The 26031-nt window shown below is 35.5% G+C and overlaps 1 long non-coding RNA gene and 39 other non-coding genes across 40 annotated transcripts; 39 read left to right on the forward strand and 1 right to left on the reverse strand.

Annotated features, from left to right (window-relative positions):
* The first annotated feature begins 330 nt into the window (after window positions 1–330).
* LOC140143175 (5S ribosomal RNA) lies at window positions 331–449 on the forward strand. Its single transcript, XR_011857671.1, has one exon. It is a non-coding gene; the product is annotated as a 5S ribosomal RNA (ribosomal RNA).
* Window positions 450–843: 394 nt separating this feature from the next.
* On the forward strand, window positions 844–962 carry LOC140143236 (5S ribosomal RNA). Its single transcript, XR_011857724.1, has one exon. It is a non-coding gene; the product is annotated as a 5S ribosomal RNA (ribosomal RNA).
* A 395-nt stretch (window positions 963–1357) lies between these two features.
* Window positions 1358–1476, forward strand: LOC140143247 (5S ribosomal RNA). The gene has a single exon (XR_011857735.1). It is a non-coding gene; the product is annotated as a 5S ribosomal RNA (ribosomal RNA).
* A 395-nt stretch (window positions 1477–1871) lies between these two features.
* Window positions 1872–1990, forward strand: LOC140143135 (5S ribosomal RNA). Its single transcript, XR_011857631.1, has one exon. It is a non-coding gene; the product is annotated as a 5S ribosomal RNA (ribosomal RNA).
* A 395-nt stretch (window positions 1991–2385) lies between these two features.
* Window positions 2386–2504, forward strand: LOC140143146 (5S ribosomal RNA). Its single transcript, XR_011857642.1, has one exon. It is a non-coding gene; the product is annotated as a 5S ribosomal RNA (ribosomal RNA).
* Window positions 2505–2901: 397 nt separating this feature from the next.
* On the forward strand, window positions 2902–3020 carry LOC140143157 (5S ribosomal RNA). Its single transcript, XR_011857653.1, has one exon. It is a non-coding gene; the product is annotated as a 5S ribosomal RNA (ribosomal RNA).
* A 396-nt stretch (window positions 3021–3416) lies between these two features.
* On the forward strand, window positions 3417–3535 carry LOC140143168 (5S ribosomal RNA). Its single transcript, XR_011857664.1, has one exon. It is a non-coding gene; the product is annotated as a 5S ribosomal RNA (ribosomal RNA).
* Window positions 3536–3930: 395 nt separating this feature from the next.
* On the forward strand, window positions 3931–4049 carry LOC140143180 (5S ribosomal RNA). The gene has a single exon (XR_011857675.1). It is a non-coding gene; the product is annotated as a 5S ribosomal RNA (ribosomal RNA).
* Window positions 4050–4445: 396 nt separating this feature from the next.
* LOC140143191 (5S ribosomal RNA) lies at window positions 4446–4564 on the forward strand. The gene has a single exon (XR_011857686.1). It is a non-coding gene; the product is annotated as a 5S ribosomal RNA (ribosomal RNA).
* Window positions 4565–4961: 397 nt separating this feature from the next.
* Window positions 4962–5080, forward strand: LOC140143203 (5S ribosomal RNA). The gene has a single exon (XR_011857693.1). It is a non-coding gene; the product is annotated as a 5S ribosomal RNA (ribosomal RNA).
* Window positions 5081–5475: 395 nt separating this feature from the next.
* On the forward strand, window positions 5476–5594 carry LOC140143210 (5S ribosomal RNA). Its single transcript, XR_011857699.1, has one exon. It is a non-coding gene; the product is annotated as a 5S ribosomal RNA (ribosomal RNA).
* Window positions 5595–5990: 396 nt separating this feature from the next.
* On the forward strand, window positions 5991–6109 carry LOC140143211 (5S ribosomal RNA). Its single transcript, XR_011857700.1, has one exon. It is a non-coding gene; the product is annotated as a 5S ribosomal RNA (ribosomal RNA).
* Window positions 6110–6504: 395 nt separating this feature from the next.
* On the forward strand, window positions 6505–6623 carry LOC140143212 (5S ribosomal RNA). Its single transcript, XR_011857701.1, has one exon. It is a non-coding gene; the product is annotated as a 5S ribosomal RNA (ribosomal RNA).
* A 396-nt stretch (window positions 6624–7019) lies between these two features.
* On the forward strand, window positions 7020–7138 carry LOC140143215 (5S ribosomal RNA). Its single transcript, XR_011857703.1, has one exon. It is a non-coding gene; the product is annotated as a 5S ribosomal RNA (ribosomal RNA).
* Window positions 7139–7536: 398 nt separating this feature from the next.
* Window positions 7537–7655, forward strand: LOC140143216 (5S ribosomal RNA). Its single transcript, XR_011857704.1, has one exon. It is a non-coding gene; the product is annotated as a 5S ribosomal RNA (ribosomal RNA).
* A 395-nt stretch (window positions 7656–8050) lies between these two features.
* Window positions 8051–8169, forward strand: LOC140143217 (5S ribosomal RNA). Its single transcript, XR_011857705.1, has one exon. It is a non-coding gene; the product is annotated as a 5S ribosomal RNA (ribosomal RNA).
* Window positions 8170–8510: 341 nt separating this feature from the next.
* Window positions 8511–8629, forward strand: LOC140143218 (5S ribosomal RNA). The gene has a single exon (XR_011857706.1). It is a non-coding gene; the product is annotated as a 5S ribosomal RNA (ribosomal RNA).
* A 394-nt stretch (window positions 8630–9023) lies between these two features.
* LOC140143219 (5S ribosomal RNA) lies at window positions 9024–9142 on the forward strand. Its single transcript, XR_011857707.1, has one exon. It is a non-coding gene; the product is annotated as a 5S ribosomal RNA (ribosomal RNA).
* A 395-nt stretch (window positions 9143–9537) lies between these two features.
* Window positions 9538–9656, forward strand: LOC140143220 (5S ribosomal RNA). The gene has a single exon (XR_011857708.1). It is a non-coding gene; the product is annotated as a 5S ribosomal RNA (ribosomal RNA).
* Window positions 9657–10052: 396 nt separating this feature from the next.
* Window positions 10053–10171, forward strand: LOC140143221 (5S ribosomal RNA). Its single transcript, XR_011857709.1, has one exon. It is a non-coding gene; the product is annotated as a 5S ribosomal RNA (ribosomal RNA).
* A 393-nt stretch (window positions 10172–10564) lies between these two features.
* Window positions 10565–10683, forward strand: LOC140143222 (5S ribosomal RNA). Its single transcript, XR_011857710.1, has one exon. It is a non-coding gene; the product is annotated as a 5S ribosomal RNA (ribosomal RNA).
* Window positions 10684–11077: 394 nt separating this feature from the next.
* Window positions 11078–11196, forward strand: LOC140143223 (5S ribosomal RNA). Its single transcript, XR_011857711.1, has one exon. It is a non-coding gene; the product is annotated as a 5S ribosomal RNA (ribosomal RNA).
* A 391-nt stretch (window positions 11197–11587) lies between these two features.
* On the forward strand, window positions 11588–11706 carry LOC140143224 (5S ribosomal RNA). Its single transcript, XR_011857712.1, has one exon. It is a non-coding gene; the product is annotated as a 5S ribosomal RNA (ribosomal RNA).
* Window positions 11707–12100: 394 nt separating this feature from the next.
* Window positions 12101–12219, forward strand: LOC140143226 (5S ribosomal RNA). Its single transcript, XR_011857714.1, has one exon. It is a non-coding gene; the product is annotated as a 5S ribosomal RNA (ribosomal RNA).
* Window positions 12220–12357: 138 nt separating this feature from the next.
* LOC140142470 (uncharacterized) lies at window positions 12358–17516 on the reverse strand. Its single transcript, XR_011857516.1, has 3 exons — window positions 17423–17516; window positions 16603–16813; window positions 12358–13321 (listed from the first exon to the last, which is right to left on the reverse strand). It is a non-coding gene; the product is annotated as an uncharacterized lncRNA (long non-coding RNA).
* A 1067-nt stretch (window positions 17517–18583) lies between these two features.
* Window positions 18584–18702, forward strand: LOC140143227 (5S ribosomal RNA). The gene has a single exon (XR_011857715.1). It is a non-coding gene; the product is annotated as a 5S ribosomal RNA (ribosomal RNA).
* A 394-nt stretch (window positions 18703–19096) lies between these two features.
* LOC140143173 (5S ribosomal RNA) lies at window positions 19097–19215 on the forward strand. The gene has a single exon (XR_011857669.1). It is a non-coding gene; the product is annotated as a 5S ribosomal RNA (ribosomal RNA).
* Window positions 19216–19613: 398 nt separating this feature from the next.
* Window positions 19614–19732, forward strand: LOC140143228 (5S ribosomal RNA). Its single transcript, XR_011857716.1, has one exon. It is a non-coding gene; the product is annotated as a 5S ribosomal RNA (ribosomal RNA).
* A 395-nt stretch (window positions 19733–20127) lies between these two features.
* LOC140143229 (5S ribosomal RNA) lies at window positions 20128–20246 on the forward strand. Its single transcript, XR_011857717.1, has one exon. It is a non-coding gene; the product is annotated as a 5S ribosomal RNA (ribosomal RNA).
* Window positions 20247–20634: 388 nt separating this feature from the next.
* On the forward strand, window positions 20635–20753 carry LOC140143230 (5S ribosomal RNA). Its single transcript, XR_011857718.1, has one exon. It is a non-coding gene; the product is annotated as a 5S ribosomal RNA (ribosomal RNA).
* Window positions 20754–21147: 394 nt separating this feature from the next.
* LOC140143231 (5S ribosomal RNA) lies at window positions 21148–21266 on the forward strand. Its single transcript, XR_011857719.1, has one exon. It is a non-coding gene; the product is annotated as a 5S ribosomal RNA (ribosomal RNA).
* A 395-nt stretch (window positions 21267–21661) lies between these two features.
* Window positions 21662–21780, forward strand: LOC140143232 (5S ribosomal RNA). The gene has a single exon (XR_011857720.1). It is a non-coding gene; the product is annotated as a 5S ribosomal RNA (ribosomal RNA).
* Window positions 21781–22176: 396 nt separating this feature from the next.
* Window positions 22177–22295, forward strand: LOC140143233 (5S ribosomal RNA). The gene has a single exon (XR_011857721.1). It is a non-coding gene; the product is annotated as a 5S ribosomal RNA (ribosomal RNA).
* A 395-nt stretch (window positions 22296–22690) lies between these two features.
* On the forward strand, window positions 22691–22809 carry LOC140143234 (5S ribosomal RNA). Its single transcript, XR_011857722.1, has one exon. It is a non-coding gene; the product is annotated as a 5S ribosomal RNA (ribosomal RNA).
* Window positions 22810–23202: 393 nt separating this feature from the next.
* LOC140143235 (5S ribosomal RNA) lies at window positions 23203–23321 on the forward strand. The gene has a single exon (XR_011857723.1). It is a non-coding gene; the product is annotated as a 5S ribosomal RNA (ribosomal RNA).
* A 398-nt stretch (window positions 23322–23719) lies between these two features.
* LOC140143237 (5S ribosomal RNA) lies at window positions 23720–23838 on the forward strand. The gene has a single exon (XR_011857725.1). It is a non-coding gene; the product is annotated as a 5S ribosomal RNA (ribosomal RNA).
* A 396-nt stretch (window positions 23839–24234) lies between these two features.
* LOC140143238 (5S ribosomal RNA) lies at window positions 24235–24353 on the forward strand. Its single transcript, XR_011857726.1, has one exon. It is a non-coding gene; the product is annotated as a 5S ribosomal RNA (ribosomal RNA).
* Window positions 24354–24749: 396 nt separating this feature from the next.
* On the forward strand, window positions 24750–24868 carry LOC140143239 (5S ribosomal RNA). The gene has a single exon (XR_011857727.1). It is a non-coding gene; the product is annotated as a 5S ribosomal RNA (ribosomal RNA).
* A 394-nt stretch (window positions 24869–25262) lies between these two features.
* Window positions 25263–25381, forward strand: LOC140143240 (5S ribosomal RNA). Its single transcript, XR_011857728.1, has one exon. It is a non-coding gene; the product is annotated as a 5S ribosomal RNA (ribosomal RNA).
* Window positions 25382–25776: 395 nt separating this feature from the next.
* LOC140143241 (5S ribosomal RNA) lies at window positions 25777–25895 on the forward strand. Its single transcript, XR_011857729.1, has one exon. It is a non-coding gene; the product is annotated as a 5S ribosomal RNA (ribosomal RNA).
* The last annotated feature ends 136 nt before the right edge of the window (window positions 25896–26031 follow it).

Below are 26031 nucleotides of genomic sequence, written 5' to 3' on the forward strand. Positions count from 1 at the left end.
ATGTAATTTTACTATTTGCAAAGCAGCTTTCTTGAAAATAAGATTTTTTTTCTTCCTTTTGAAATTTTTTTGGATAGAATCTGATGTAAATTTTTGCTATCTACTGAAGATAGCTCCCGTAATTTGTTTATAGTTCCTAAAAATGAAAAGACTACAATCTCATCAGAACAATTCACAATTTGATCAGAGTAAGTTGTAATTGAGTTTTAATATAAAGAGCAACAAATAATTGTTGTTGCACAATATAAAAACGATTGAAAGAAAAGCAAGCAATCATTCTGATTACAGTCAATGCTAAGCTATAAGTAAGCTAAAATGGCATCTGCAGATGTCTCCGGCCATACCACGTTGAATACACCGGTTCTCGTCCGATCACCGAAGTTAAGCAACGTCGGGCCCGGTTAGTACTTGGATGGGAGACCGCTTAGGAATACCGGGTGCTGTAGACTTTTGCATTCGAATCCTTCGTTTTATTTTTGACTCGAGTTTATGTTTGTTTCCTCTATCTCCAGTGATGTAATTTTACTATTTGCAAAGCAGCTTTCTTGAAAATAAGATTTTTTTCTTCCTTTTGAAATTTTTTTGGATAGAATCTGATGTAAATTTTTGCTATCTACTGAAGATAGCTCCCGTAATTTGTTTATAGTTCATAAAAATGAAAAGACTACAATCTCATCAGAACAATTCACAATTTGATCAGAGTAAGTTGTAATTGAGTTTTAATATAAAGAGCAACAAATAATTGTTGTTGCACAATATAAAAACGATTGAAAGAAAAGCAAGCAATCATTCTGATTACAGTCAATGCTAAGCTATAAGTAAGCTAAAATGGCATCTGCAGATGTCTACGGCCATACCACGTTGAATACACCGGTTCTCGTCCGATCACCGAAGTTAAGCAACGTCGGGCCCGGTTAGTACTTGGATGGGAGACCGCTTAGGAATACCGGGTGCTGTAGACTTTTGCATTCGAATCCTTCGTTTTTATTTTTGACTCGAGTTTATGTTTGTTTCCTCTATCTCCAGTGATGTAATTTTACTATTTGCAAAGCAGCTTTCTTGAAAATAAGATTTTTTTTCTTCCTTTTGAAATTTTTTTTGATATAATCTGATGTAAATTTTTGCTATCTACTGAAGATAGCTCCCGTAATTTGTTTATAGTTCCTAAAATGAAAAGACTACAATCTCATCAGAACAATTCACAATTTGATCAGAGTAAGTTGTAATTGAGTTTTAATATAAAGAGCAACAAATAATTGTTGTTGCACAATATAAAAACGATTGAAAGAAAAGCAAGCAATCATTCTGATTACAGTCAATGCTAAGCTATAAGTAAGCTAAAATGGCATCTGCAGATGTCTACGGCCATACCACGTTGAATACACCGGTTCTCGTCCGATCACCGAAGTTAAGCAACGTCGGGCCCGGTTAGTACTTGGATGGGAGACCGCTTAGGAATACCGGGTGCTGTAGACTTTTGCATTCGAATCCTTCGTTTTTATTTTTGACTCGAGTTTATGTTTGTTTCCTCTATCTCCAGTGATGTAATTTTACTATTTGCAAAGCAGCTTTCTTGAAAATAAGATTTTTTTCTTCCTTTTGAAATTTTTTTGGATAGAATCTGATGTAAATTTTTGCTATCTACTGAAGATAGCTCCCGTAATTTGTTTATAGTTCCTAAAAATGAAAAGACTACAATCTCATCAGAACAATTCACAATTTGATCAGAGTAAGTTGTAATTGAGTTTTAATATAAAGAGCAACAAATAATTGTTGTTGCACAATATAAAAACGATTGAAAGAAAAGCAAGCAATCATTCTGATTACAGTCAATGCTAAGCTATAAGTAAGCTAAAATGGCATCTGCAGATGTCTACGGCCATACCACGTTGAATACACCGGTTCTCGTCCGATCACCGAAGTTAAGCAACGTCGGGCCCGGTTAGTACTTGGATGGGAGACCGCTTAGGAATACCGGGTGCTGTAGACTTTGCATTCGAATCCTTCGTTTTTATTTTTGACTCGAGTTTATGTTTGTTTCCTCTATCTCCAGTGATGTAATTTTACTATTTGCAAAGCAGCTTTCTTGAAAATAAGATTTTTTTTCTTCCTTTTGAAATTTTTTTTGGATAGAATCTGATGTAAATTTTTGCTATCTACTGAAGATAGCTCCGTAATTTGTTTATAGTTCCTAAAAATGAAAAGACTACAATCTCATCAGAACAATTCACAATTTGATCAGAGTAAGTTGTAATTGAGTTTTAATATAAAGAGCAACAAATAATTGTTGTTGCACAATATAAAAACGATTGAAAGAAAAGCAAGCAATCATTCTGATTACAGTCAATGCTAAGCTATAAGTAAGCTAAAATGGCATCTGCAGATGTCTACGGCCATACCACGTTGAATACACCGGTTCTCGTCCGATCACCGAAGTTAAGCAACGTCGGGCCCGGTTAGTACTTGGATGGGAGACCGCTTAGGAATACCGGGTGCTGTAGACTTTTGCATTCGAATCCTTCGTTTTTATTTTTGACTCGAGTTTATGTTTGTTTCCTCTATCTCCAGTGATGTAATTTTACTATTTGCAAAGCAGCTTTCTTGAAATTAAGATTTTTTTTCTTCCTTTTGAAATTTTTTTTGGATAGAATCTGATGTAAATTTTTGCTTTCTACTGAAGATAGCTCCCGTAATTTGTTTATAGTTCCTAAAAATGAAAAGACTACAATCTCATCAGAACAATTCACAATTTGATCAGAGTAAGTTGTAATTGAGTTTTAATATAAAGAGCAACAAATAATTGTTGTTGCACAATATAAAAACGATTGAAAGAAAAGCAAGCAATCATTCTGATTACAGTCAATGCTAAGCTATAAGTAAGCTAAAATGGCATCTGCAGATGTCTACGGCCATACCACGTTGAATACACCGGTTCTCGTCCGATCACCGAAGTTAAGCAACGTCGGGCCCGGTTAGTACTTGGATGGGAGACCGCTTAGGAATACCGGGTGCTGTAGACTGTTGCATTCGAATCCTTCGTTTTTATTTTTGACTCGAGTTTATGTTTGTTTCCTCTATCTCCAGTGATGTAATTTTACTATTTGCAAAGCAGCTTTCTTGAAAATAAGATTTTTTTTCTTCCTTTTGAAATTTTTTTGGATAGAATCTGATGTAAATTTTTGCTATCTACTGAAGATAGCTCCCGTAATTTGTTTATAGTTCCTAAAAATGAAAAGACTACAATCTCATCAGAACAATTCACAATTTGATCAGAGTAAGTTGTAATTGAGTTTTAATATAAAGAGCAACAAATAATTGTTGTTGCACAATATAAAAACGATTGAAAGAAAAGCAAGCAATCATTCTGATTACAGTCAATGCTAAGCTATAAGTAAGCTAAAATGGCATCTGCAGATGTCTACGGCCATACCACGTTGAATACACCGGTTCTCGTCCGATCACCGAAGTTAAGCAACGTCGGGCCCGGTTAGTACTTGGATGGGAGACCGCTTAGGAATACCGGGTGCTGTAGACTTTTGCATTCGAATCCTTCGTTTTTATTTTTGACTCGAGTTTATGTTTGTTTCCTCTATCTCCAGTGATGTAATTTTACTATTTGCAAAGCAGCTTTCTTGAAAATAAGATTTTTTTCTTCCTTTTGAAATTTTTTTGGATAGAATCTGATGTAAATTTTTGCTATCTACTGAAGATAGCTCCCGTAATTTGTTTATAGTTCCTAAAAATGAAAAGACTACAATCTCATCAGAACAATTCACAATTTGATCAGAGTAAGTTGTAATTGAGTTTTAATATAAAGAGCAACAAATAATTGTTGTTGCACAATATAAAAACGATTGAAAGAAAAGCAAGCAATCATTCTGATTACAGTCAATGCTAAGCTATAAGTAAGCTAAAATGGCATCTGCAGATGTCTACGGCCATACCACGTTGAATACACCGGTTCTCGTCCGATCACCGAAGTTAAGCAACGTCGGGCCCGGTTAGTACTTGGATGGGAGACCGCTTAGGAATACCGGGTGCTGTAGACTTTTGCATTCGAATCCTTCGTTTTATTTTTGACTCGAGTTTATGTTTGTTTCCTCTATCTCCAGTGATGTAATTTTACTATTTGCAAAGCAGCTTTCTTGAAAATAAGATTTTTTTTCTTCCTTTTGAAAATTTTTTTTGGATAGAATCTGATGTAAATTTTTGCTATCTACTGAAGATAGCTCCGTAATTTGTTTATAGTTCCTAAAAATGAAAAGACTACAATCTCATCAGAACAATTCACAATTTGATCAGAGTAAGTTGTAATTGAGTTTTAATATAAAGAGCAACAAATAATTGTTGTTGCACAATATAAAAACGATTGAAAGAAAAGCAAGCAATCATTCTGATTACAGTCAATGCTAAGCTATAAGTAAGCTAAAATGGCATCTGCAGATGTCTACGGCCATACCACGTTGAATACACCGGTTCTCGTCCGATCACCGAAGTTAAGCAACGTCGGGCCCGGTTAGTACTTGGATGGGAGACCGCTTAGGAATACCGGGTGCTGTAGACTTTTGCATTCGAATCCTTCGTTTTTATTTTTGACTCGAGTTTATGTTTGTTTCCTCTATCTCCAGTGATGTAATTTTACTATTTGCAAAGCAGCTTTCTTGAAAATAAGATTTTTTTTCTTCCTTTTGAAATTTTTTTTGGATAGAATCTGATGTAAATTTTTGCTATCTACTGAAGATAGCTCCCGTAATTTGTTTATAGTTCCTAAAAATGAAAAGACTACAATCTCATCAGAACAATTCACAATTTGATCAGAGTAAGTTGTAATTGAGTTTTAATATAAAGAGCAACAAATAATTGTTGTTGCACAATATAAAAACGATTGAAAGAAAAGCAAGCAATCATTCTGATTACAGTCAATGCTAAGCTATAAGTAAGCTAAAATGGCATCTGCAGATGTCTACGGCCATACCACGTTGAATACACCGGTTCTCGTCCGATCACCGAAGTTAAGCAACGTCGGGCCCGGTTAGTACTTGGATGGGAGACCGCTTAGGAATACCGGGTGCTGTAGACTTTTGCATTCGAATCCTTCGTTTTTATTTTTGACTCGAGTTTATGTTTGTTTCCTCTATCTCCAGTGATGTAATTTTACTATTTGCAAAGCAGCTTTCTTGAAAATAAGATTTTTTTCTTCCTTTTTAAATTTTTTTTGATAGAATCTGATGTAAATTTTTGCTATCTACTGAAGATAGCTCCCGTAATTTGTTTATAGTTCCTCAAAATGAAATTACTACAATCTCATCAGAACAATTCACAATTTGATCAGAGTAAGTTGTAATTGAGTTTTAATATAAAGAGCAACAAATAATTGTTGTTGCACAATATAAAAACGATTGAAAGAAAAGCAAGCAATCATTCTGATTACAGTCAATGCTAAGCTATAAGTAAGCTAAAATGGCATCTGCAGATGTCTACGGCCATACCACGTTGAATACACCGGTTCTCGTCCGATCACCGAAGTTAAGCAACGTCGGGCCCGGTTAGTACTTGGATGGGAGACCGCTTAGGAATACCGGGTGCTGTAGACTTTTGCATTCGAATCCTTCGTTTTTATTTTTGACTCGAGTTTATGTTTGTTTCCTCTATCTCCAGTGATGTAATTTTACTATTTGCAAAGCAGCTTTCTTGAAAATAAGATTTTTTTCTTCCTTTTGAAATTTTTTTTTTTTAGAATCTGATGTAAATTTTTGCTATCTACTGAAGATAGCTCCCGTAATTTGTTTATAGTTCCTAAAAATGAAAAGACTACAATCTCATCAGAACAATTCACAATTTGATCAGAGTAAGTTGTAATTGAGTTTTAATATAAAGAGCAACAAATAATTGTTGTTGCACAATATAAAAACGATTGAAAGAAAAGCAAGCAATCATTCTGATTACAGTCAATGCTAAGCTATAAGTAAGCTAAAATGGCATCTGCAGATGTCTACGGCCATACCACGTTGAATACACCGGTTCTCGTCCGATCACCGAAGTTAAGCAACGTCGGGCCCGGTTAGTACTTGGATGGGAGACCGCTTAGGAATACCGGGTGCTGTAGACTTTTGCATTCGAATCCTTCGTTTTTATTTTTGACTCGAGTTTATGTTTGTTTCCTCTATCTCCAGTGATGTAATTTTACTATTTGCAAAGCAGCTTTCTTGAAAATAAGATTTTTTTCTTCCTTTTGAAATTTTTTTGGATAGAATCTGATGTAAATTTTTGCTATCTACTGAAGATAGCTCCCGTAATTTGTTTATAGTTCCTAACAAGGAAAAGACTACAATCTCATCAGAACAATTCACAATTTGATCAGAGTAAGTTGTAATTGAGTTTTAATATAAAGAGCAACAAATAATTGTTGTTGCACAATATAAAAACGATTGAAAGAAAAGCAAGCAATCATTCTGATTACAGTCAATGCTAAGCTATAAGTAAGCTAAAATGGCATCTGCAGATGTCTACGGCCATACCACGTTGAATACACCGGTTCTCGTCCGATCACCGAAGTTAAGCAACGTCGGGCCCGGTTAGTACTTGGATGGGAGACCGCTTAGGAATACCGGGTGCTGTAGACTTTGCATTCGAATCCTTCGTTTTTATTTTTGACTCGAGTTTATGTTTGTTTCCTCTATCTCCAGTGATGTAATTTTACTATTTGCAAAGCAGCTTTCTTGAAAATAAGATTTTTTTTCTTCCTTTTGAAATTTTTTTTTTTAGAATCTGATGTAAATTTTTGCTATCTACTGAAGATAGCTCCCGTAATTTGTTTATAGTTCCTTCAAAATGAAAAGACTACAATCTCATCAGAACAATTCACAATTTGATCAGAGTAAGTTGTAATTGAGTTTTAATATAAAGAGCAACAAATAATTGTTGTTGCACAATATAAAAACGATTGAAAGAAAAGCAAGCAATCATTCTGATTACAGTCAATGCTAAGCTATAAGTAAGCTAAAATGGCATCTGCAGATGTCTACGGCCATACCACGTTGAATACACCGGTTCTCGTCCGATCACCGAAGTTAAGCAACGTCGGGCCCGGTTAGTACTTGGATGGGAGACCGCTTAGGAATACCGGGTGCTGTAGACTTTTGCATTCGAATCCTTCGTTTTTATTTTTGACTCGAGTTTATGTTTGTTTCCTCTATCTCCAGTGATGTAATTTTACTATTTGCAAAGCAGCTTTCTTGAAAATAAGATTTTTTTTTTCTTCCGTTTGAACTTTTTTTTGGATAGAATCTGATGTAAATTTTTGCTATCTACTGAAGATAGCTCCCGTAATTTGTTTATAGTTCCTAAAATGAAAAGACTACAATCTCATCAGAACAATTCACAATTTGATCAGAGTAAGTTGTAATTGAGTTTTAATATAAAGAGCAACAAATAATTGTTGTTGCACAATATAAAAACGATTGAAAGAAAAGCAAGCAATCATTCTGATTACAGTCAATGCTAAGCTATAAGTAAGCTAAAATGGCATCTGCAGATGTCTACGGCCATACCACGTTGAATACACCGGTTCTCGTCCGATCACCGAAGTTAAGCAACGTCGGGCCCGGTTAGTACTTGGATGGGAGACCGCTTAGGAATACCGGGTGCTGTAGACTTTTGCATTCGAATCCTTCGTTTTTATTTTTGACTCGAGTTTATGTTTGTTTCCTCTATCTCCAGTGATGTAATTTTACTATTTGCAAAGCAGCTTTCTTGAAAATAAGATTTTTTTCTTCCTTTTGAAATTTTTTTGGATAGAATCTGATGTAAATTTTTGCTATCTACTGAAGATAGCTCCCGTAATTTGTTTATAGTTCCTAAAAATGAAAAGACTACAATCTCATCAGAACAATTCACAATTTGATCAGAGTAAGTTGTAATTGAGTTTTAATATAAAGAGCAACAAATAATTGTTGTTGCACAATATAAAAACGATTGAAAGAAAAGCAAGCAATCATTCTGATTACAGTCAATGCTAAGCTATAAGTAAGCTAAAATGGCATCTGCAGATGTCTACGGCCATACCACGTTGAATACACCGGTTCTCGTCCGATCACCGAAGTTAAGCAACGTCGGGCCCGGTTAGTACTTGGATGGGAGACCGCTTAGGAATACCGGGTGCTGTAGACTTTGCATTCGAATCCTTCGTTTTTATTTTTATTTTACCTTTCTTGAAAATAAGATTTTTTTTCTTCCTTTTGAAATTTTTTTTGGATAGAATCTGATGTATATTTTTGCTATCTACTGAAGATAGCTCCCGTAATTTGTTTATAGTTCCTAAAAATGAAAAGACTACAATCTCATCAGAACAATTCACAATTTGATCAGAGTAAGTTGTAATTGAGTTTTAATATAAAGAGCAACAAATAATTGTTGTTGCACAATATAAAAACGATTGAAAGAAAAGCAAGCAATCATTCTGATTACAGTCAATGCTAAGCTATAAGTAAGCTAAAATGGCATCTGCAGATGTCTACGGCCATACCACGTTGAATACACCGGTTCTCGTCCGATCACCGAAGTTAAGCAACGTCGGGCCCGGTTAGTACTTGGATGGGAGACCGCTTAGGAATACCGGGTGCTGTAGACTTTGCATTCGAATCCTTCGTTTTTATTTTTGACTCGATTTTATGTTTGTTTCCTCTATCTCCAGTGATGTAATTTTACTATTTGCAAAGCAGATTTCTTGAACATAAGATTATTTTTCTTCCTTTTGAAATTTTTTTGGATAGAATCTGATGTAAATTTTTGCTATCTACTGAAGATAGCTCCGTAATTTGTTTATAGTTCCTAAAAATGAAAAGACTACAATCTCATCAGAACAATTCACAATTTGATCAGAGTAAGTTGTAATTGAGTTTTAATATAAAGAGCAACAAATAATTGTTGTTGCACAATATAAAAACGATTGAAAGAAAAGCAAGCAATCATTCTGATTACAGTCAATGCTAAGCTATAAGTAAGCTAAAATGGCATCTGCAGATGTCTACGGCCATACCACGTTGAATACACCGGTTCTCGTCCGATCACCGAAGTTAAGCAACGTCGGGCCCGGTTAGTACTTGGATGGGAGACCGCTTAGGAATACCGGGTGCTGTAGACTTTTGCATTCGAATCCTTCGTTTTTATTTTTGACTCGAGTTTATGTTTGTTTCCTCTATCTCCAGTGATGTAATTTTACTATTTGCAAAGCAGCTTTCTTGAAAATAAGATTTTTTTTCTTCCTTTTGAAATTTTTTTGGATAGAATCTGATGTAAATTTTTGCTATCTACTGAAGATAGCTCCCGTAATTTGTTTATAGTTCCTAAAATGAAAAGACTACAATCTCATCAGAACAATTCACAATTTGATCAGAGTAAGTTGTAATTGAGTTTTAATATAAAGAGCAACAAATAATTGTTGTTGCACAATATAAAAACGATTGAAAGAAAAGCAAGCAATCATTCTGATTACAGTCAATGCTAAGCTATAAGTAAGCTAAAATGGCATCTGCAGATGTCTACGGCCATACCACGTTGAATACACCGGTTCTCGTCCGATCACCGAAGTTAAGCAACGTCGGGCCCGGTTAGTACTTGGATGGGAGACCGCTTAGGAATACCGGGTGCTGTAGACTTTTGCATTCGAATCCTTCGTTTTTATTTTTGACTCGAGTTTATGTTTGTTTCCTCTATCTCCAGTGATGTAATTTTACTATTTGCAAAGCAGCTTTCTTGAAAATAAGATTTTTTTTCTTCCTTTTGAAATTTTTTTGGATAGAATCTGATGTAAATTTTTGCTATCTACTGAAGATAGCTCCCGTAATTTGTTTATAGTTCCTAAAAATGAAAAGACTACAATCTCATCAGAACAATTCACAATTTGATCAGAGTAAGTTGTAATTGAGTTTTAATATAAAGAGCAACAAATAATTGTTGTTGCACAATATAAAAACGATTGAAAGAAAAGCAAGCAATCATTCTGATTACAGTCAATGCTAAGCTATAAGTAAGCTAAAATGGCATCTGCAGATGTCTACGGCCATACCACGTTGAATACACCGGTTCTCGTCCGATCACCGAAGTTAAGCAACGTCGGGCCCGGTTAGTACTTGGATGGGAGACCGCTTAGGAATACCGGGTGCTGTAGACTTTGCATTCGAATCCTTCGTTTTATTTTTGACTCGAGTTTATGTTTGTTTCCTCTATCTCCAGTGATGTAATTTTACTATTTGCAAAGCAGCTTTCTTGAAAATAAGATTTTTTTCTTCCTTTTGAAATTTTTTTGGATAGAATCTGATGTAAATTTTTGCTATCTACTGAAGATAGCTCCGTAATTTGTTTATAGTTCCTAAAAATGAAAAGACTACAATCTCATCAGAACAATTCACAATTTGATCAGAGTAAGTTGTAATTGAGTTTTAATATAAAGAGCAACAAATAATTGTTGTTGCACAATATAAAAAACGATTGAAAGAAAAGCAAGCAATCATTCTGATTACAGTCAATGCTAAGCTATAAGTAAGCTAAAATGGCATCTGCAGATGTCTACGGCCATACCACGTTGAATACACCGGTTCTCGTCCGATCACCGAAGTTAAGCAACGTCGGGCCCGGTTAGTACTTGGATGGGAGACCGCTTAGGAATACCGGGTGCTGTAGACTTTTGCATTCGAATCCTTCGTTTTTATTTTTGACTCGAGTTTATGTTTGTTTCCTCTATCTCCAGTGATGTAATTTTACTATTTGCAAAGCAGCTTTCTTGAAAATAAGATTTTTTTCTTCCTTTTGAAATTTTTTGGATAGAATCTGATGTAAATTTTTGCTATCTACTGAAGATAGCTCCCGTAATTTGTTTATAGTTCCTAAAAATGAAAAGACTACAATCTCATCAGAACAATTCACAATTTGATCAGAGTAAGTTGTAATTGAGTTTTAATATAAAGAGCAACAAATAATTGTTGTTGCACAATATAAAAACGATTGAAAGAAAAGCAAGCAATCATTCTGATTACAGTCAATGCTAAGCTATAAGTAAGCTAAAATGGCATCTGCAGATGTCTACGGCCATACCACGTTGAATACACCGGTTCTCGTCCGATCACCGAAGTTAAGCAACGTCGGGCCCGGTTAGTACTTGGATGGGAGACCGCTTAGGAATACCGGGTGCTGTAGACTTTTGCATTCGAATCCTTCGTTTTTATTTTGACTCGAGTTTATGTTTGTTTCCTCTATCTCCAGTGATGTAATTTTACTATTTGCAAAGCAGCTTTCTTGAAAATAAGATTTTTTTTCTTCCTTTTGAAATTTTTTTTATAGTATTTGATGTAAATTTTTGCTATCTACTGAAGATAGCTCCGTAATTTGTTATAGTTCCTAAAATGAAAAGACTACAATCTCATCAGAACAATTCACAATTTGATCAGAGTAAGTTGTAATTGAGTTTTAATATAAAGAGCAACAAATAATTGTTGTTGCACAATATAAAAACGATTGAAAGAAAAGCAAGCAATCATTCTGATTACAGTCAATGCTAAGCTATAAGTAAGCTAAAATGGCATCTGCAGATGTCTACGGCCATACCACGTTGAATACACCGGTTCTCGTCCGATCACCGAAGTTAAGCAACGTCGGGCCCGGTTAGTACTTGGATGGGAGACCGCTTAGGAATACCGGGTGCTGTAGACTTTTGCATTCGAATCCTTCGTTTTTATTTTTGACTCGAGTTTATGTTTGTTTCCTCTATCTCCAGTGATGTAATTTTACTATTTGCAAAGCAGCTTTCTTGAAAATAAGATTTTTTTCTTCCTTTTGAAATTTTTTTGGATAGAATCTGATGTAAATTTTGCTATCTACTGAAGATAGCTCCCGTAATTTGTTTATAGTTCCTAAAAATGAAAAGACTACAATCTCATCAGAACAATTCACAATTTGATCAGAGTAAGTTGTAATTGAGTTTTAATATAAAGAGCAACAAATAATTGTTGTTGCACAATATAAAAACGATTGAAAGAAAAGCAAGCAATCATTCTGATTACAGTCAATGCTAAGCTATAAGTAAGCTAAAATGGCATCTGCAGATGTCTACGGCCATACCACGTTGAATACACCGGTTCTCGTCCGATCACCGAAGTTAAGCAACGTCGGGCCCGGTTAGTACTTGGATGGGAGACCGCTTAGGAATACCGGGTGCTGTAGACTTTGCATTCGAATCCTTCGTTTTTATTTTTGACTCGAGTTTATGTTTGTTTCCTCTATCTCCAGTGATGTAATTTTACTTTCTTTGCTAAACCCTTACTATGACTATCCATACATCACACAACATACACACAACAAATATAGCATTTTGGTGTCGGTTTATTGCTGCCAAACGAGAAGCACACACTGTGCCATGCTATACAGAACTAGGATATCATGCCTACGCTAATACAATAGGGCAGCCTACCACAGGAATCAACGTGATAACTAGGGGCTGCGCAACCTCAAAAAACTTGAACACAATTTTTTATTTCTTATTTTTTATTTTTTTTGAACAAGAAAAATCTGAGGGCATAGTACTTGGCTCCTGCCTAGGCTATCCCATGCCAACGTGGTGTTGATTCCTTCCTTCCCGCTATAAACAGTCTTAATCGACCAAAATCCCACCCGAGACTAAAACTGGCTTTAATAAAAATATTTACTAATGATTCTAAACAATCATGCTTCTGAGAAGAAGCAACTTGACACACACTACTTAAATTCAACTGCGCAACAGAATAGAACGTGTTGCCGTGATAGAAACCGAACCTGAAGTGAGGTTACTCACGCACTCTCCCACACAGGAATAGTCATACTATTACGTAACGCAAAGAACATCAATATATTCTTATTCGGGGCTCTCAACCGAATATATTTTCATTTCTTTGCTAAACCCTTACTATGACTATCCATACATCACACAACATACACACAACAAATATAGCATTTTGGTGTCGGTTTATTGCTGCCAAACGAGAAGCACACACTGTGCCATGCTATGAAGTCCAAAGTCAGGGCTGCTGGCAAAAAAACCATAATCGTGGAAGTCAAATCCACCGTGCATTCCAACAGTTGGAACCACATCAGAGTCGTCACTCTTTACTAAACTTTACATATGAGCCAAAAATGCCAATCTGGTTAGTCTCTTTGATTAATACTTGGATTAACCCAAATCAAATTTGTGAAAATGGAATGGGCCTATTATTAAATTAAGAAATGTCCATATTGCAATCCTCGAATCGCCATGCTTCACAGTAACATCTGCAAGTCTTCCGCACATACATATCTGCAAAAAAATACACAAATCTGTGAGAAACTTAATGTCGTAAATGCAAATTTTGCGACTTTGAGTCTACAATCCTTACCATGCAGAAAAACACAACCCAACTCATGAATTATTGGGATGAGAACTCCTAATCCCTCCGAGTGATGAAGATAATAAAATCAAATTTCAAAATCTTCAGATCGGAATTGTCATGACTGAAATTATTGTCAGAAATAAGAAATTCAGCTCGATCAATCATACTACCTGATATGACACTATGACCAATATTATCTTGACAAACTATATAACACTGCGCCTTATTACTTGTCTATATGACACTTTGCCATAATACCACGTATACTGAATGAAGACCAGTCTTCTGCCTTATGTGGACCATATGCCATGCTAAGAGCTCAGAACTGACAAACCAAAAGTTTGCATAAGGGAACTTCTATTAAATATAGAAGATTCTTAACAAGAAATAATAAAACGACATATTAGCAATGTACACTATTAACGAACAGTTGTAGCTCTAATTGCAAAGTATGACAACTTCTAGGATATCAATTAATGACAATCCTGGATAATGACCCGATCTTAACATTTTTGACGAACCATATACCAACCTGCTTGAAATTTTGAAATGAATATCAATCTTTGCTCCTTAATCCTTTAAAAAAAGTCCTTTCTCTGACGCTATTATGCGCAAAACGTAACTCCCTTAGGCACTAAAACATTGACATAGACTACTGTATGACAACCAATCATATTACACGACTTATATAGCATTGATCCATTATATCATCTTGAATGAATTTATATGACAAGTGGGTCACAATACCTGCCTTATAAAGCACATTGTCATAATAACCCGTCATATCTGTATGACTACCGGCCTCCTGCCTTATCTCGGACTAGATGCCACTAACATGAGTAGGCCTACATGACAGGATCTATGTCTCTAACTTACCTTGCCATCTGAATGACGATTATCCATATAGAGCTCGTCTTGATTGTGAACACACCATTATTGATATCAATATCTTAGCATAATAGAATTGAAGTCATAACCTTAATATTATCTGGACTACGACACTATAATAATCTCAGACAAGAATACCAAATGATCGAGACTCCATCTGCCTTACATGGCACTAGGCCTAAGCCACAACCATTAGTCTTTTCTGCCACTACAATATCTTGCTATATCGAATAACGACCAGCCAAAGAGCCAATCCTGTTTACCGTTAGGGCCTACCATTATTATGATCAATATCTTACCATAGTAACTGAGAAGTCATGGCCATGATATCTGCACTGGGCCACTAATATCTTACCAAATGACCGCAATCTGCTTTAAATGAAAGTATAAGCCACTAGCATCTTATGATACTAAATAACAACCATTCATACCTGTCTAGTATTATAGCATTTAGCCACTAAAATAATGCCATATTAAAATCTATCTTTTCTGTCAGTTTAAACCATTATTAAATATCTTACCAAAGAAAAAGAAAAGAGCCGAAATATCGGACTATCCAAGGACAACCAGTCACAATATTGTTGCATAGGACTATATCACAATATCATTCAAAAATGTGTAAATCTATTTTACAAAATGACAACCAGTCCTAAATGACACTATGCTACTAATATAATGGCTTAATAGTCTGCACCACTATATAAACTCATATCAAGCGACCACCGGTCATAGAGCCCAACTGTTAATTTATTTTATAAGAATTTTGGTTACAGTAAAAATTGCACTGTGTGTCTTCTTTGACAATTATGCTGAAAACCAACCCAAAAACGAGGATCAGAAGTCATACAATCAGTATAAACCGCTTATACTTCACATAGGCCTACCTGTTATTTCTGTTTTCTGATAACGACCTGCTGTCTGAGAGCATAGATATAATATGATTACTAAAAACTCATCAACTGATTGAGCTTATCTCGGTATCCAATAGTGATTGGATAACAACATCGGCTGTCTGACATGTCTGACAGCAATAATTTTGCCGAAAACCATGACAAAACACTGATCCAAACTGTTTGGGAAAATCTGCCGTCCGACATCATTACTATTGCCATTAGACCATGACAAAACACCCCGGCAAAACACTCATCCAAACTGTGTGGATAAACCTGCTGCCTAAGAACATTACTTTTGCCATTAGGCCATTACCAAACACCCTACCAAACTGGCTGGAAGGAAAACTTGCTGTCTGACAGCATTACTATTGCCATTATGCCATGACAAAATACTCGTCCAAACTGTTTGGGTAAACCTGCTGCTCGAGAGCATTTACACTTCCGCCTTTATACAATGACCAAACACCCTTCCAAACTGTTTTGAAAAACTTGCTTTCTGACAGCATAGTATAAAAACAACAACTTTACAGATCTACTCACCAGAAACAAGACAGCAATATTTATCATTAAATTCGTGTCAATACATTATGTAGATTGTATGCCAGCTAATGTGGCTTACCTGTTAACACCGGGCTGTTAACTAATCCGAGAATACACCTCTGCCTATTTCTTTGTTTTACAAATTTAGCATTGACCTTCTACGAGGCTGAAACATAATTTCCAATGAAATATTGCGTTTCCTGAATTACCAGGATTCCTGTAACTCTAGTATAATCACCGGGACATATTTAAGTCCATTTGGTACCGAATACCACTAGGGGCAAATCAAAGTCCCTGAACAACCAATTTTTATCGGATGGACTATCACCGTAGGAATTAAGCTTATTGGTGATGCTAACAATTTTTACTTTATTTGAATATGATGACCATCATGATCAAAAGAGAACACATCTATACCGTCTAAATCTAGAATCCAACTTAAAGGACCCAAGCGTGTCTCCACACAGATCGACCGTTAAAACAAACAAACAAACAAACAAACAAACAAAACTTGGAATTTTATTATAAAAACTAGGAACATGGTCTAAGGTATGCGATCCTTATTGAAAAATGTTTGACTCATCAAAACACTAATTAGATTCTGAAACTCATCGCATTCTAGCACAAAATAATAAAAACAATATCTAACAGATCGGGCATAAAAAAACTACCGCCTACACTTCTAAAATCTACTACTGTGATATTTTTCCCAAGTCCTAAAACAATCATTTCTTTGGTTAACTCACCTCTTAATATTGGATTCCACTTAGAATTTGATCAATCCAGATTAAAACGTATTTAATAAATTATTGATCTCTACAAGAGTGACTGAAATGATTGATGCAAAACACATCAGTGATTATGTAAATTATAATCATTCACTTAACTTGCTCAGTCCCCGGAACATTGTTCCGTCTTTGCTTCGTTAGCTTCGTAATCAATACTCGGTGATAAAGATCACGCTGTTAATTCCACCATCTCATTCTTCATTGTGTACAAACAGCTATCTGTCGTCTTGTATACTGTATGGAAGATAAAACCAACAATCATGAATGAAAATCAGAACTCTTAAATGCATTATTGATGCTGATGTGAGACCTAGCTCGAGATACTCTAGCTAAAATACAGGTTTACATTTACTATCTTACATTATCTTGCTGTATTTCAGCTAGAGCTCCAAACGACAAGCGTCCGGGTTTTTTGGAGAACAATACTGTTACGTAAGATGAAGAAGAAACCCGTCTCGGAGCCCGCCCTACTCATTATTTCATTGTACTTATTGCAATTTGCCTCACACAGTAATCAACACAAAGCTTTTGTGAGGATTAGTGAGTGGATAAGAAATTGACAGTGGAGGATTCGAAGGACACGCCGATTGTTAGTTGTCAATCATGAATTGCCGCAACGTATTAATATTTTACTGCATGGCATTCCGCAAACACCAAGACAAATTATGCCGTATTTTTCCAAAGATCATCTCATATGAAGTAAGCTGAATGCGATCTGTACTTTTGTAACATTCCGATCGCTTTTGATCACCTATTATCGGCGAATTTGCTTGAAAACACGTGAGTTCATGTTGTGTAAACATAATTAGCATAGACACAAATGAAATTACGATGCAATACAATGCAATTTGAATGCGCAGCAGATCTATAGAAATAACGTTGCCCGGTTTTATGCAGAATTAGACCCTGTCTGTGAGACCTACCTGGCATCTCAGTGGTGAATGCGAATAGTACATGCAATTTTTCCCGAACAGCGCCGGGCAAACCTATATTATTACGGAATATTACCGACTTTTATCCCTTCTCGCCTTATCTTGACTTTCTTGTTACTACAAATCGCCTGTTATGTCGATTAACGTACAGATCATCATGCATCGTGTTTGTTAGCTTTTGTTAACCTATTTCTTGAGATTTTTGTAACTAATGATATATACCTACTCCTTGAAATCTGATCGAAAATAAACCTAAATTAACCATAGGAATGCAAGTAGTTGCTCCATAACAACTGATCTCCAACTACTGTCAAATAATAGCTCATAATAACGGTTTAAATAATACAGATACACCAGTAATTACTGCTATTAAAATAATTACAAAACTATGATCCCAATTTAATATACTGGGATATCGAACTACTTAACTTAATCATGTGGAATCGGAGCGTCTTCTTCCAGCCGCTTCTGAGTAGGCCTACAGTGATGAACCAAGAAACTCATCGCAATGTTCAGGAAAAACACTATAAATATAGCGCTAGCTCTGTGGATGTACACCTTGCGTACTTGCAAAATACAGAAATGCTGCACATTTAATGAAATATACAGATGATATCGCCATAAAAACAGTCAACTATGGAAAACCTTTGTAGTGTAAATCAGCGGGAAATTCAACTGCGCAACAGAATAGAACGTGTTGCCGTGATAGAAACCGAACCTGAAGTGAGGTTACTCACGCACTCTCCCACACAGGAATAGTCATACTATTACGTAACGCAAAGAACATCAATATATTCTTATTCGGGGGGCTCTCAACCGAATATATTTTCATATTTGCAAAGCAGCTTTCTTGAAAATAAGATTTTTTTTCTTCCTTTTTAAATTTTTTTTGGATAGAATCTGATGTAAATTTTTGCTATCTACTGAAGATAGCTCCCGTAATTTGTTATAGTTCCTAAAATGAAAAGACTACAATCTCATCAGAACAATTCACAATTTGATCAGAGTAAGTTGTAATTGAGTTTTAATATAAAGAGCAACAAATAATTGTTGTTGCACAATATAAAAACGATTGAAAGAAAAGCAAGCAATCATTCTGATTACAGTCAATGCTAAGCTATAAGTAAGCTAAAATGGCATCTGCAGATGTCTACGGCCATACCACGTTGAATACACCGGTTCTCGTCCGATCACCGAAGTTAAGCAACGTCGGGCCCGGTTAGTACTTGGATGGGAGACCGCTTAGGAATACCGGGTGCTGTAGACTTTTGCATTCGAATCCTTCGTTTTATTTTTGACTCGAGTTTATGTTTGTTTCCTCTATCTCCAGTGATGTAATTTTACTATTTGCAAAGCAGCTTTCTTGAAAATAAGATTTTTTTTCTTCCTTTTGAAATTTTTTTTGGATAGAATCTGATGTAAATTTTTGCTATCTACTGAAGATAGCTCCGTAATTTGTTATAGTTCCTAAAAATGAAAAGACTACAATCTCATCAGAACAATTCACAATTTGATCAGAGTAAGTTGTAATTGAGTTTTAATATAAAGAGCAACAAATAATTGTTGTTGCACAATATAAAAACGATTGAAAGAAAAGCAAGCAATCATTCTGATTACAGTCAATGCTAAGCTATAAGTAAGCTAAAATGGCATCTGCAGATGTCTACGGCCATACCACGTTGAATACACCGGTTCTCGTCCGATCACCGAAGTTAAGCAACGTCGGGCCCGGTTAGTACTTGGATGGGAGACCGCTTAGGAATACCGGGTGCTGTAGAGACTTTTGCATTCGAATCCTTCGTTTTTATTTTTGACTCGAGTTTATGTTTGTTTCCTCTATCTCCAGTGATGTAATTTTACTATTTGCAAAGCAGCTTTCTTGAAAATAAGATTTTTTTTCTTCCTTTTGAAATTTTTTTTGGATAGAATCTGATGTAAATTTTTGCTATCTACTGAAGATAGCTCCCGTAATTTGTTATAGTTCCTAAAAATGAAAAGACTACAATCTCATCAGAACAATTCACAATTTGATCAGAGTAAGTTGTAATTGAGTTTTAATATAAAGAGCAACAAATAATTGTTGTTGCACAATATAAAAACGATTGAAAGAAAAGCAAGCAATCATTCTGATTACAGTCAATGCTAAGCTATAAGTAAGCTAAAATGGCATCTGCAGATGTCTACGGCCATACCACGTTGAATACACCGGTTCTCGTCCGATCACCGAAGTTAAGCAACGTCGGGCCCGGTTAGTACTTGGATGGGAGACCGCTTAGGAATACCGGGTGCTGTAGACTTTTGCATTCGAATCCTTCGTTTTTATTTTTGACTCGAGTTTATGTTTGTTTCCTCTATCTCCAGTGATGTAATTTTACTATTTGCAAAGCAGCTTTCTTGAAATTAAGATTTTTTTTCTTCCTTTTGAAATTTTTTTGGATAGAATCTGATGTAAATTTTTGCTATCTACTGAAGATAGCTCCCGTAATTTGTTTATAGTTCCTAAAATGAAAAGACTACAATCTCATCAGAACAATTCACAATTTGATCAGAGTAAGTTGTAATTGAGTTTTAATATAAAGAGCAACAAATAATTGTTGTTGCACAATATAAAAACGATTGAAAGAAAAGCAAGCAATCATTCTGATTACAGTCAATGCTAAGCTATAAGTAAGCTAAAATGGCATCTGCAGATGTCTACGGCCATACCACGTTGAATACACCGGTTCTCGTCCGATCACCGAAGTTAAGCAACGTCGGGCCCGGTTAGTACTTGGATGGGAGACCGCTTAGGAATACCGGGTGCTGTAGACTTTTGCATTCGAATCCTTCGTTTTTTGACTCGAGTTTATGTTTGTTTCCTCTATCTCCAGTGATGTAATTTTACTATTTGCAAAGCAGCTTTCTTGAAAATAAGATTTTTTTCTTCCTTTTGAAATTTTTTTGGATAGAATCTGATGTAAATTTTGCTATCTACTGAAGATAGCTCCCGTAATTTGTTATAGTTCCTAAAAATGAAAAGACTACAATCTCATCAGAACAATTCACAATTTGATCAGAGTAAGTTGTAATTGAGTTTTAATATAAAGAGCAACAAATAATTGTTGTTGCACAATATAAAAACGATTGAAAGAAAAGCAAGCAATCATTCTGATTACAGTCAATGCTAAGCTATAAGTAAGCTAAAATGGCATCTGCAGATGTCTACGGCCATACCACGTTGAATACACCGGTTCTCGTCCGATCACCGAAGTTAAGCAACGTCGGGCCCGGTTAGTACTTGGATGGGAGACCGCTTAGGAATACCGGGTGCTGTAGACTTTTGCATTCGAATCCTTCGTTTTATTTTTGACTCGAGTTTATGTTTGTTTCCTCTATCTCCAGTGATGTAATTTTACTATTTGCAAAGCAGCTTTCTTGAAAATAAGATTTTTTTTCTTCCTTTTGAAATTTTTTTTGGATAGAATCTGATGTAAATTTTTGCTATCTACTGAAGATAGCTCCGTAATTTGTTATAGTTCCTAAAAATGAAAAGACTACAATCTCATCAGAACAATTCACAATTTGATCAGAGTAAGTTGTAATTGAGTTTTAATATAAAGAGCAACAAATAATTGTTGTTGCACAATATAAAAACGATTGAAAGAAAAGCAAGCAATCATTCTGATTACAGTCAATGCTAAGCTATAAGTAAGCTAAAATGGCATCTGCAGATGTCTACGGCCATACCACGTTGAATACACCGGTTCTCGTCCGATCACCGAAGTTAAGCAACGTCGGGCCCGGTTAGTACTTGGATGGGAGACCGCTTAGGAATACCGGGTGCTGTAGACTTTTGCATTCGAATCCTTCGTTTTTATTTTTGACTCGAGTTTATGTTTGTTTCCTCTATCTCCAGTGATGTAATTTTACTATTTGCAAAGCAGCTTTCTTGAAATTAAGATTTTTTTTCTTCCTTTTGAAATTTTTTTGGATAGAATCTGATGTAAATTTTTGCTATCTACTGAAGATAGCTCCCGTAATTTGTTTATAGTTCCTAAAATGAAAAGACTACAATCTCATCAGAACAATTCACAATTTGATCAGAGTAAGTTGTAATTGAGTTTTAATATAAAGAGCAACAAATAATTGTTGTTGCACAATATAAAAACGATTGAAAGAAAAGCAAGCAATCATTCTGATTACAGTCAATGCTAAGCTATAAGTAAGCTAAAATGGCATCTGCAGATGTCTACGGCCATACCACGTTGAATACACCGGTTCTCGTCCGATCACCGAAGTTAAGCAACGTCGGGCCCGGTTAGTACTTGGATGGGAGACCGCTTAGGAATACCGGGTGCTGTAGACTTTGCATTCGAATCCTTCGTTTTTATTTTTGACTCGAGTTTATGTTTGTTTCCTCTATCTCCAGTGATGTAATTTTACTATTTGCAAAGCAGCTTTCTTGAAAATAAGATTTTTTTTTCTTCCTTTTGAAATTTTTTTGGATAGAATCTGATGTAAATTTTTGCTATCTACTGAAGATAGCTCCCGTAATTTGTTTATAGTTCCTAAAAATGAAAAGACTACAATCTCATCAGAACAATTCACAATTTGATCAGAGTAAGTTGTAATTGAGTTTTAATATAAAGAGCAACAAATAATTGTTGTTGCACAATATAAAAACGATTGAAAGAAAAGCAAGCAATCATTCTGATTACAGTCAATGCTAAGCTATAAGTAAGCTAAAATGGCATCTGCAGATGTCTACGGCCATACCACGTTGAATACACCGGTTCTCGTCCGATCACCGAAGTTAAGCAACGTCGGGCCCGGTTAGTACTTGGATGGGAGACCGCTTAGGAATACCGGGTGCTGTAGACTTTTGCATTCGAATCCTTCGTTTTTATTTTTGACTCGAGTTTATGTTTGTTTCCTCTATCTCCAGTGATGTAATTTTACTATTTGCAAAGCAGCTTTCTTGAAAATAAGATTTTTTTCTTCCTTTTGAAATTTTTTTGGATAGAATCTGATGTAAATTTTTGCTATCTACTGAAGATAGCTCCCGTAATTTGTTTATAGTTCCTAAAAATGAAAAGACTACAATCTCATCAGAACAATTCACAATTTGATCAGAGTAAGTTGTAATTGAGTTTTAATATAAAGAGCAACAAATAATTGTTGTTGCACAATATAAAAACGATTGAAAGAAAAGCAAGCAATCATTCTGATTACAGTCAATGCTAAGCTATAAGTAAGCTAAAATGGCATCTGCAGATGTCTACGGCCATACCACGTTGAATACACCGGTTCTCGTCCGATCACCGAAGTTAAGCAACGTCGGGCCCGGTTAGTACTTGGATGGGAGACCGCTTAGGAATACCGGGTGCTGTAGACTTTTGCATTCGAATCCTTCGTTTTTATTTTTGACTCGAGTTTATGTTTGTTTCCTCTATCTCCAGTGATGTAATTTTACTATTTGCAAAGCAGCTTTCTTGAAAATAAGATTTTTTTCTTCCTTTTGAAATTTTTTTGGATAGAATCTGATGTAAATTTTGCTATCTACTGAAGATAGCTCCGTAATTTGTTTATAGTTCCTAAAAATGAAAAGACTACAATCTCATCAGAACAATTCACAATTTGATCAGAGTAAGTTGTAATTGAGTTTTAATATAAAGAGCAACAAATAATTGTTGTTGCACAATATAAAAACGATTGAAAGAAAAGCAAGCAATCATTCTGATTACAGTCAATGCTAAGCTATAAGTAAGCTAAAATGGCATCTGCAGATGTCTACGGCCATACCACGTTGAATACACCGGTTCTCGTCCGATCACCGAAGTTAAGCAACGTCGGGCCCGGTTAGTACTTGGATGGGAGACCGCTTAGGAATACCGGGTGCTGTAGACTTTTGCATTCGAATCCTTCGTTTTTATTTTTGACTCGAGTTTATGTTTGTTTCCTCTATCTCCAGTGATGTAATTTTACTATTTGCAAAGCAGCTTTCTTGAAAATAAGATTTTTTTTCTTCCTTTTGAAATTTTTTTTGGATAGAATCTGATGTAAATTTTTGCTATCTACTGAAGATAGCTCCCCTAATTTGTTATAGTCCCTCACAATGAAAAGACTGCACTCTCATCAGAACAATTCACAATTTGATCAGAGTAAGTTGTAATTGAGTTTTAATATAAAGAGCAACAAATAATTGTTGTTGCACAATATAAAAACGATTGAAAGAAAAGCAAGCAATCATTCTGATTACAGTCAATGCTAAGCTATAAGTAAGCTAAAATGGCATCTGCAGTAATGTCTACGGCCATACCACGTTGAATACACCGGTTCTCGTCCGATCACCGAAGTTAAGCAACGTCGGGCCCGGTTAGTACTTGGATGGGAGACCGCTTAGGAATACCGGGTGCTGTAGACTTTTGCATTCGAATCCTTCGTTTTTATTTTTGACTCGAGTTTATGTTTGTTTCCTCTATCTCCAGTGATGTAATTTTACTATTTGCAAAGCAGCTTTCTTGAAAATAAGATTTTTTTTCTTCCTTTTGAAATTTTTTTGGATAGAATCTGATGTAAATTTTTGCTATCTACTTAAGATAGCTCCCGTAATTTGTTTATAGTTCCTAAAAATGAAAAGACTACAATCTCATCAGAACAATTCACAATTTGATCAGAGTAAGTTGTAATTGAGTTTTAATATAAAGAGCAACAAATAATTGTTGTTGCACAATATAAAAACGATTGAAAGAAAAGCAAGCAATCATTCTGATTACAGTCAATGCTAAGCTATAAGTAAGCTAAAATGGCATCTGCAGATGTCTACGGCCATACCACGTTGAATACACCGGTTCTCGTCCGATCACCGAAGTTAAGCAACGTCGGGCCCGGTTAGTACTTGGATGGGAGACCGCTTAGGAATACCGGGTGCTGTAGACTTTTGCATTCGAATCCTTCGTTTTTATTTTTGACTCGAGTTTATGTTTGTTTCCTCTATCTCCAGTGATGTAATTTTACTATTTGCAAAGCAGCTTTCTTGAAAATAAGATTTTTTTCTTCCTTTTGAAATTTTTTTTGTATAGACTCTGATGTAAATTTTTGCTATCTACTGAAGGTAGCTCCCTTAATTTGTTTATAGTTCCTAAATATGAAAAGACTACAATCTCATCAGAACAATTCACAATTTGATCAGAGTAAGTTGTAATTGAGTTTTAATATAAAGAGCAACAAATAATTGTTGTTGCACAATATAAAAACGATTGAAAGAAAAGCAAGCAATCATTCTGATTACAGTCAATGCTAAGCTATAAGTAAGCTAAAATGGCATCTGCAGATGTCTACGGCCATACCACGTTGAATACACCGGTTCTCGTCCGATCACCGAAGTTAAGCAACGTCGGGCCCGGTTAGTACTTGGATGGGAGACCGCTTAGGAATACCGGGTGCTGTAGACTTTTGCATTCGAATCCTTCGTTTTTATTTTTGACTCGAGTTTATGTTTGTTTCCTCTATCTCCAGTGATGTAATTTTACTATTTGCAAAGCAGCTTTCTTGAAAATAAGATTTTTTTCTTCCTTTTGAAATTTTTTTGGATAGAATCTGATGTAAATTTTTGCTATCTACTGAAGATAGCTCCCGTAATTTGTTTATAGTTCCTAAAATGAAAAGACTACAATCTCATCAGAACAATTCACAATTTGATCAGAGTAAGTTGTAATTGAGTTTTAATATAAAGAGCAACAAATAATTGTTGTTGCACAATATAAAAACGATTGAAAGAAAAGCAAGCAATCATTCTGATTACAGTCAATGCTAAGCTATAAGTAAGCTAAAATGGCATCTGCAGATGTCTACGGCCATACCACGTTGAATACACCGGTTCTCGTCCGATCACCGAAGTTAAGCAACGTCGGGCCCGGTTAGTACTTGGATGGGAGACCGCTTAGGAATACCGGGTGCTGTAGACTTTTGCATTCGAATCCTTCGTTTTTATTTTTGACTCGAGTTTATGTTTGTTTCCTCTATCTCCAGTGATGTAATTTTACTATTTGCAAAGCAGCTTTCTTGAAAATAAGATTTTTTTCTTCCTTTTGAAATTTTTTTTTGGATAGAATCTGATGTAAATTTTTGCTATCTACTGAAGATAGCTCCGTAATTTGTTTATAGTTCCTAAAATGAAAAGACTACAATCTCATCAGAACAATTCACAATTTGATCAGAGTAAGTTGTAATTGAGTTTTAATATAAAGAGCAACAAATAATTGTTGTTGCACAATATAAAAACGATTGAAAGAAAAGCAAGCAATCATTCTGATTACAGTCAATGCTAAGCTATAAGTAAGCTAAAATGGCATCTGCAGATGTCTACGGCCATACCACGTTGAATACACCGGTTCTCGTCCGATCACCGAAGTTAAGCAACGTCGGGCCCGGTTAGTACTTGGATGGGAGACCGCTTAGGAATACCGGGTGCTGTAGACTTTTGCATTCGAATCCTTCGTTTTTATTTTTGACTCGAGTTTATGTTTGTTTCCTCTATCTCCAGTGATGTAATTTTACTATTTGCAAAGCAGCTTTCTTGAAAATAAGATTTTTTTTCTTCCTTTTGAAATTTTTT

Source organism: Amphiura filiformis, chromosome 20 (assembly GCF_039555335.1).
Source record: "Amphiura filiformis chromosome 20, Afil_fr2py, whole genome shotgun sequence".
Classification (NCBI taxonomy): domain Eukaryota; kingdom Metazoa; phylum Echinodermata; class Ophiuroidea; order Amphilepidida; family Amphiuridae; genus Amphiura; species Amphiura filiformis.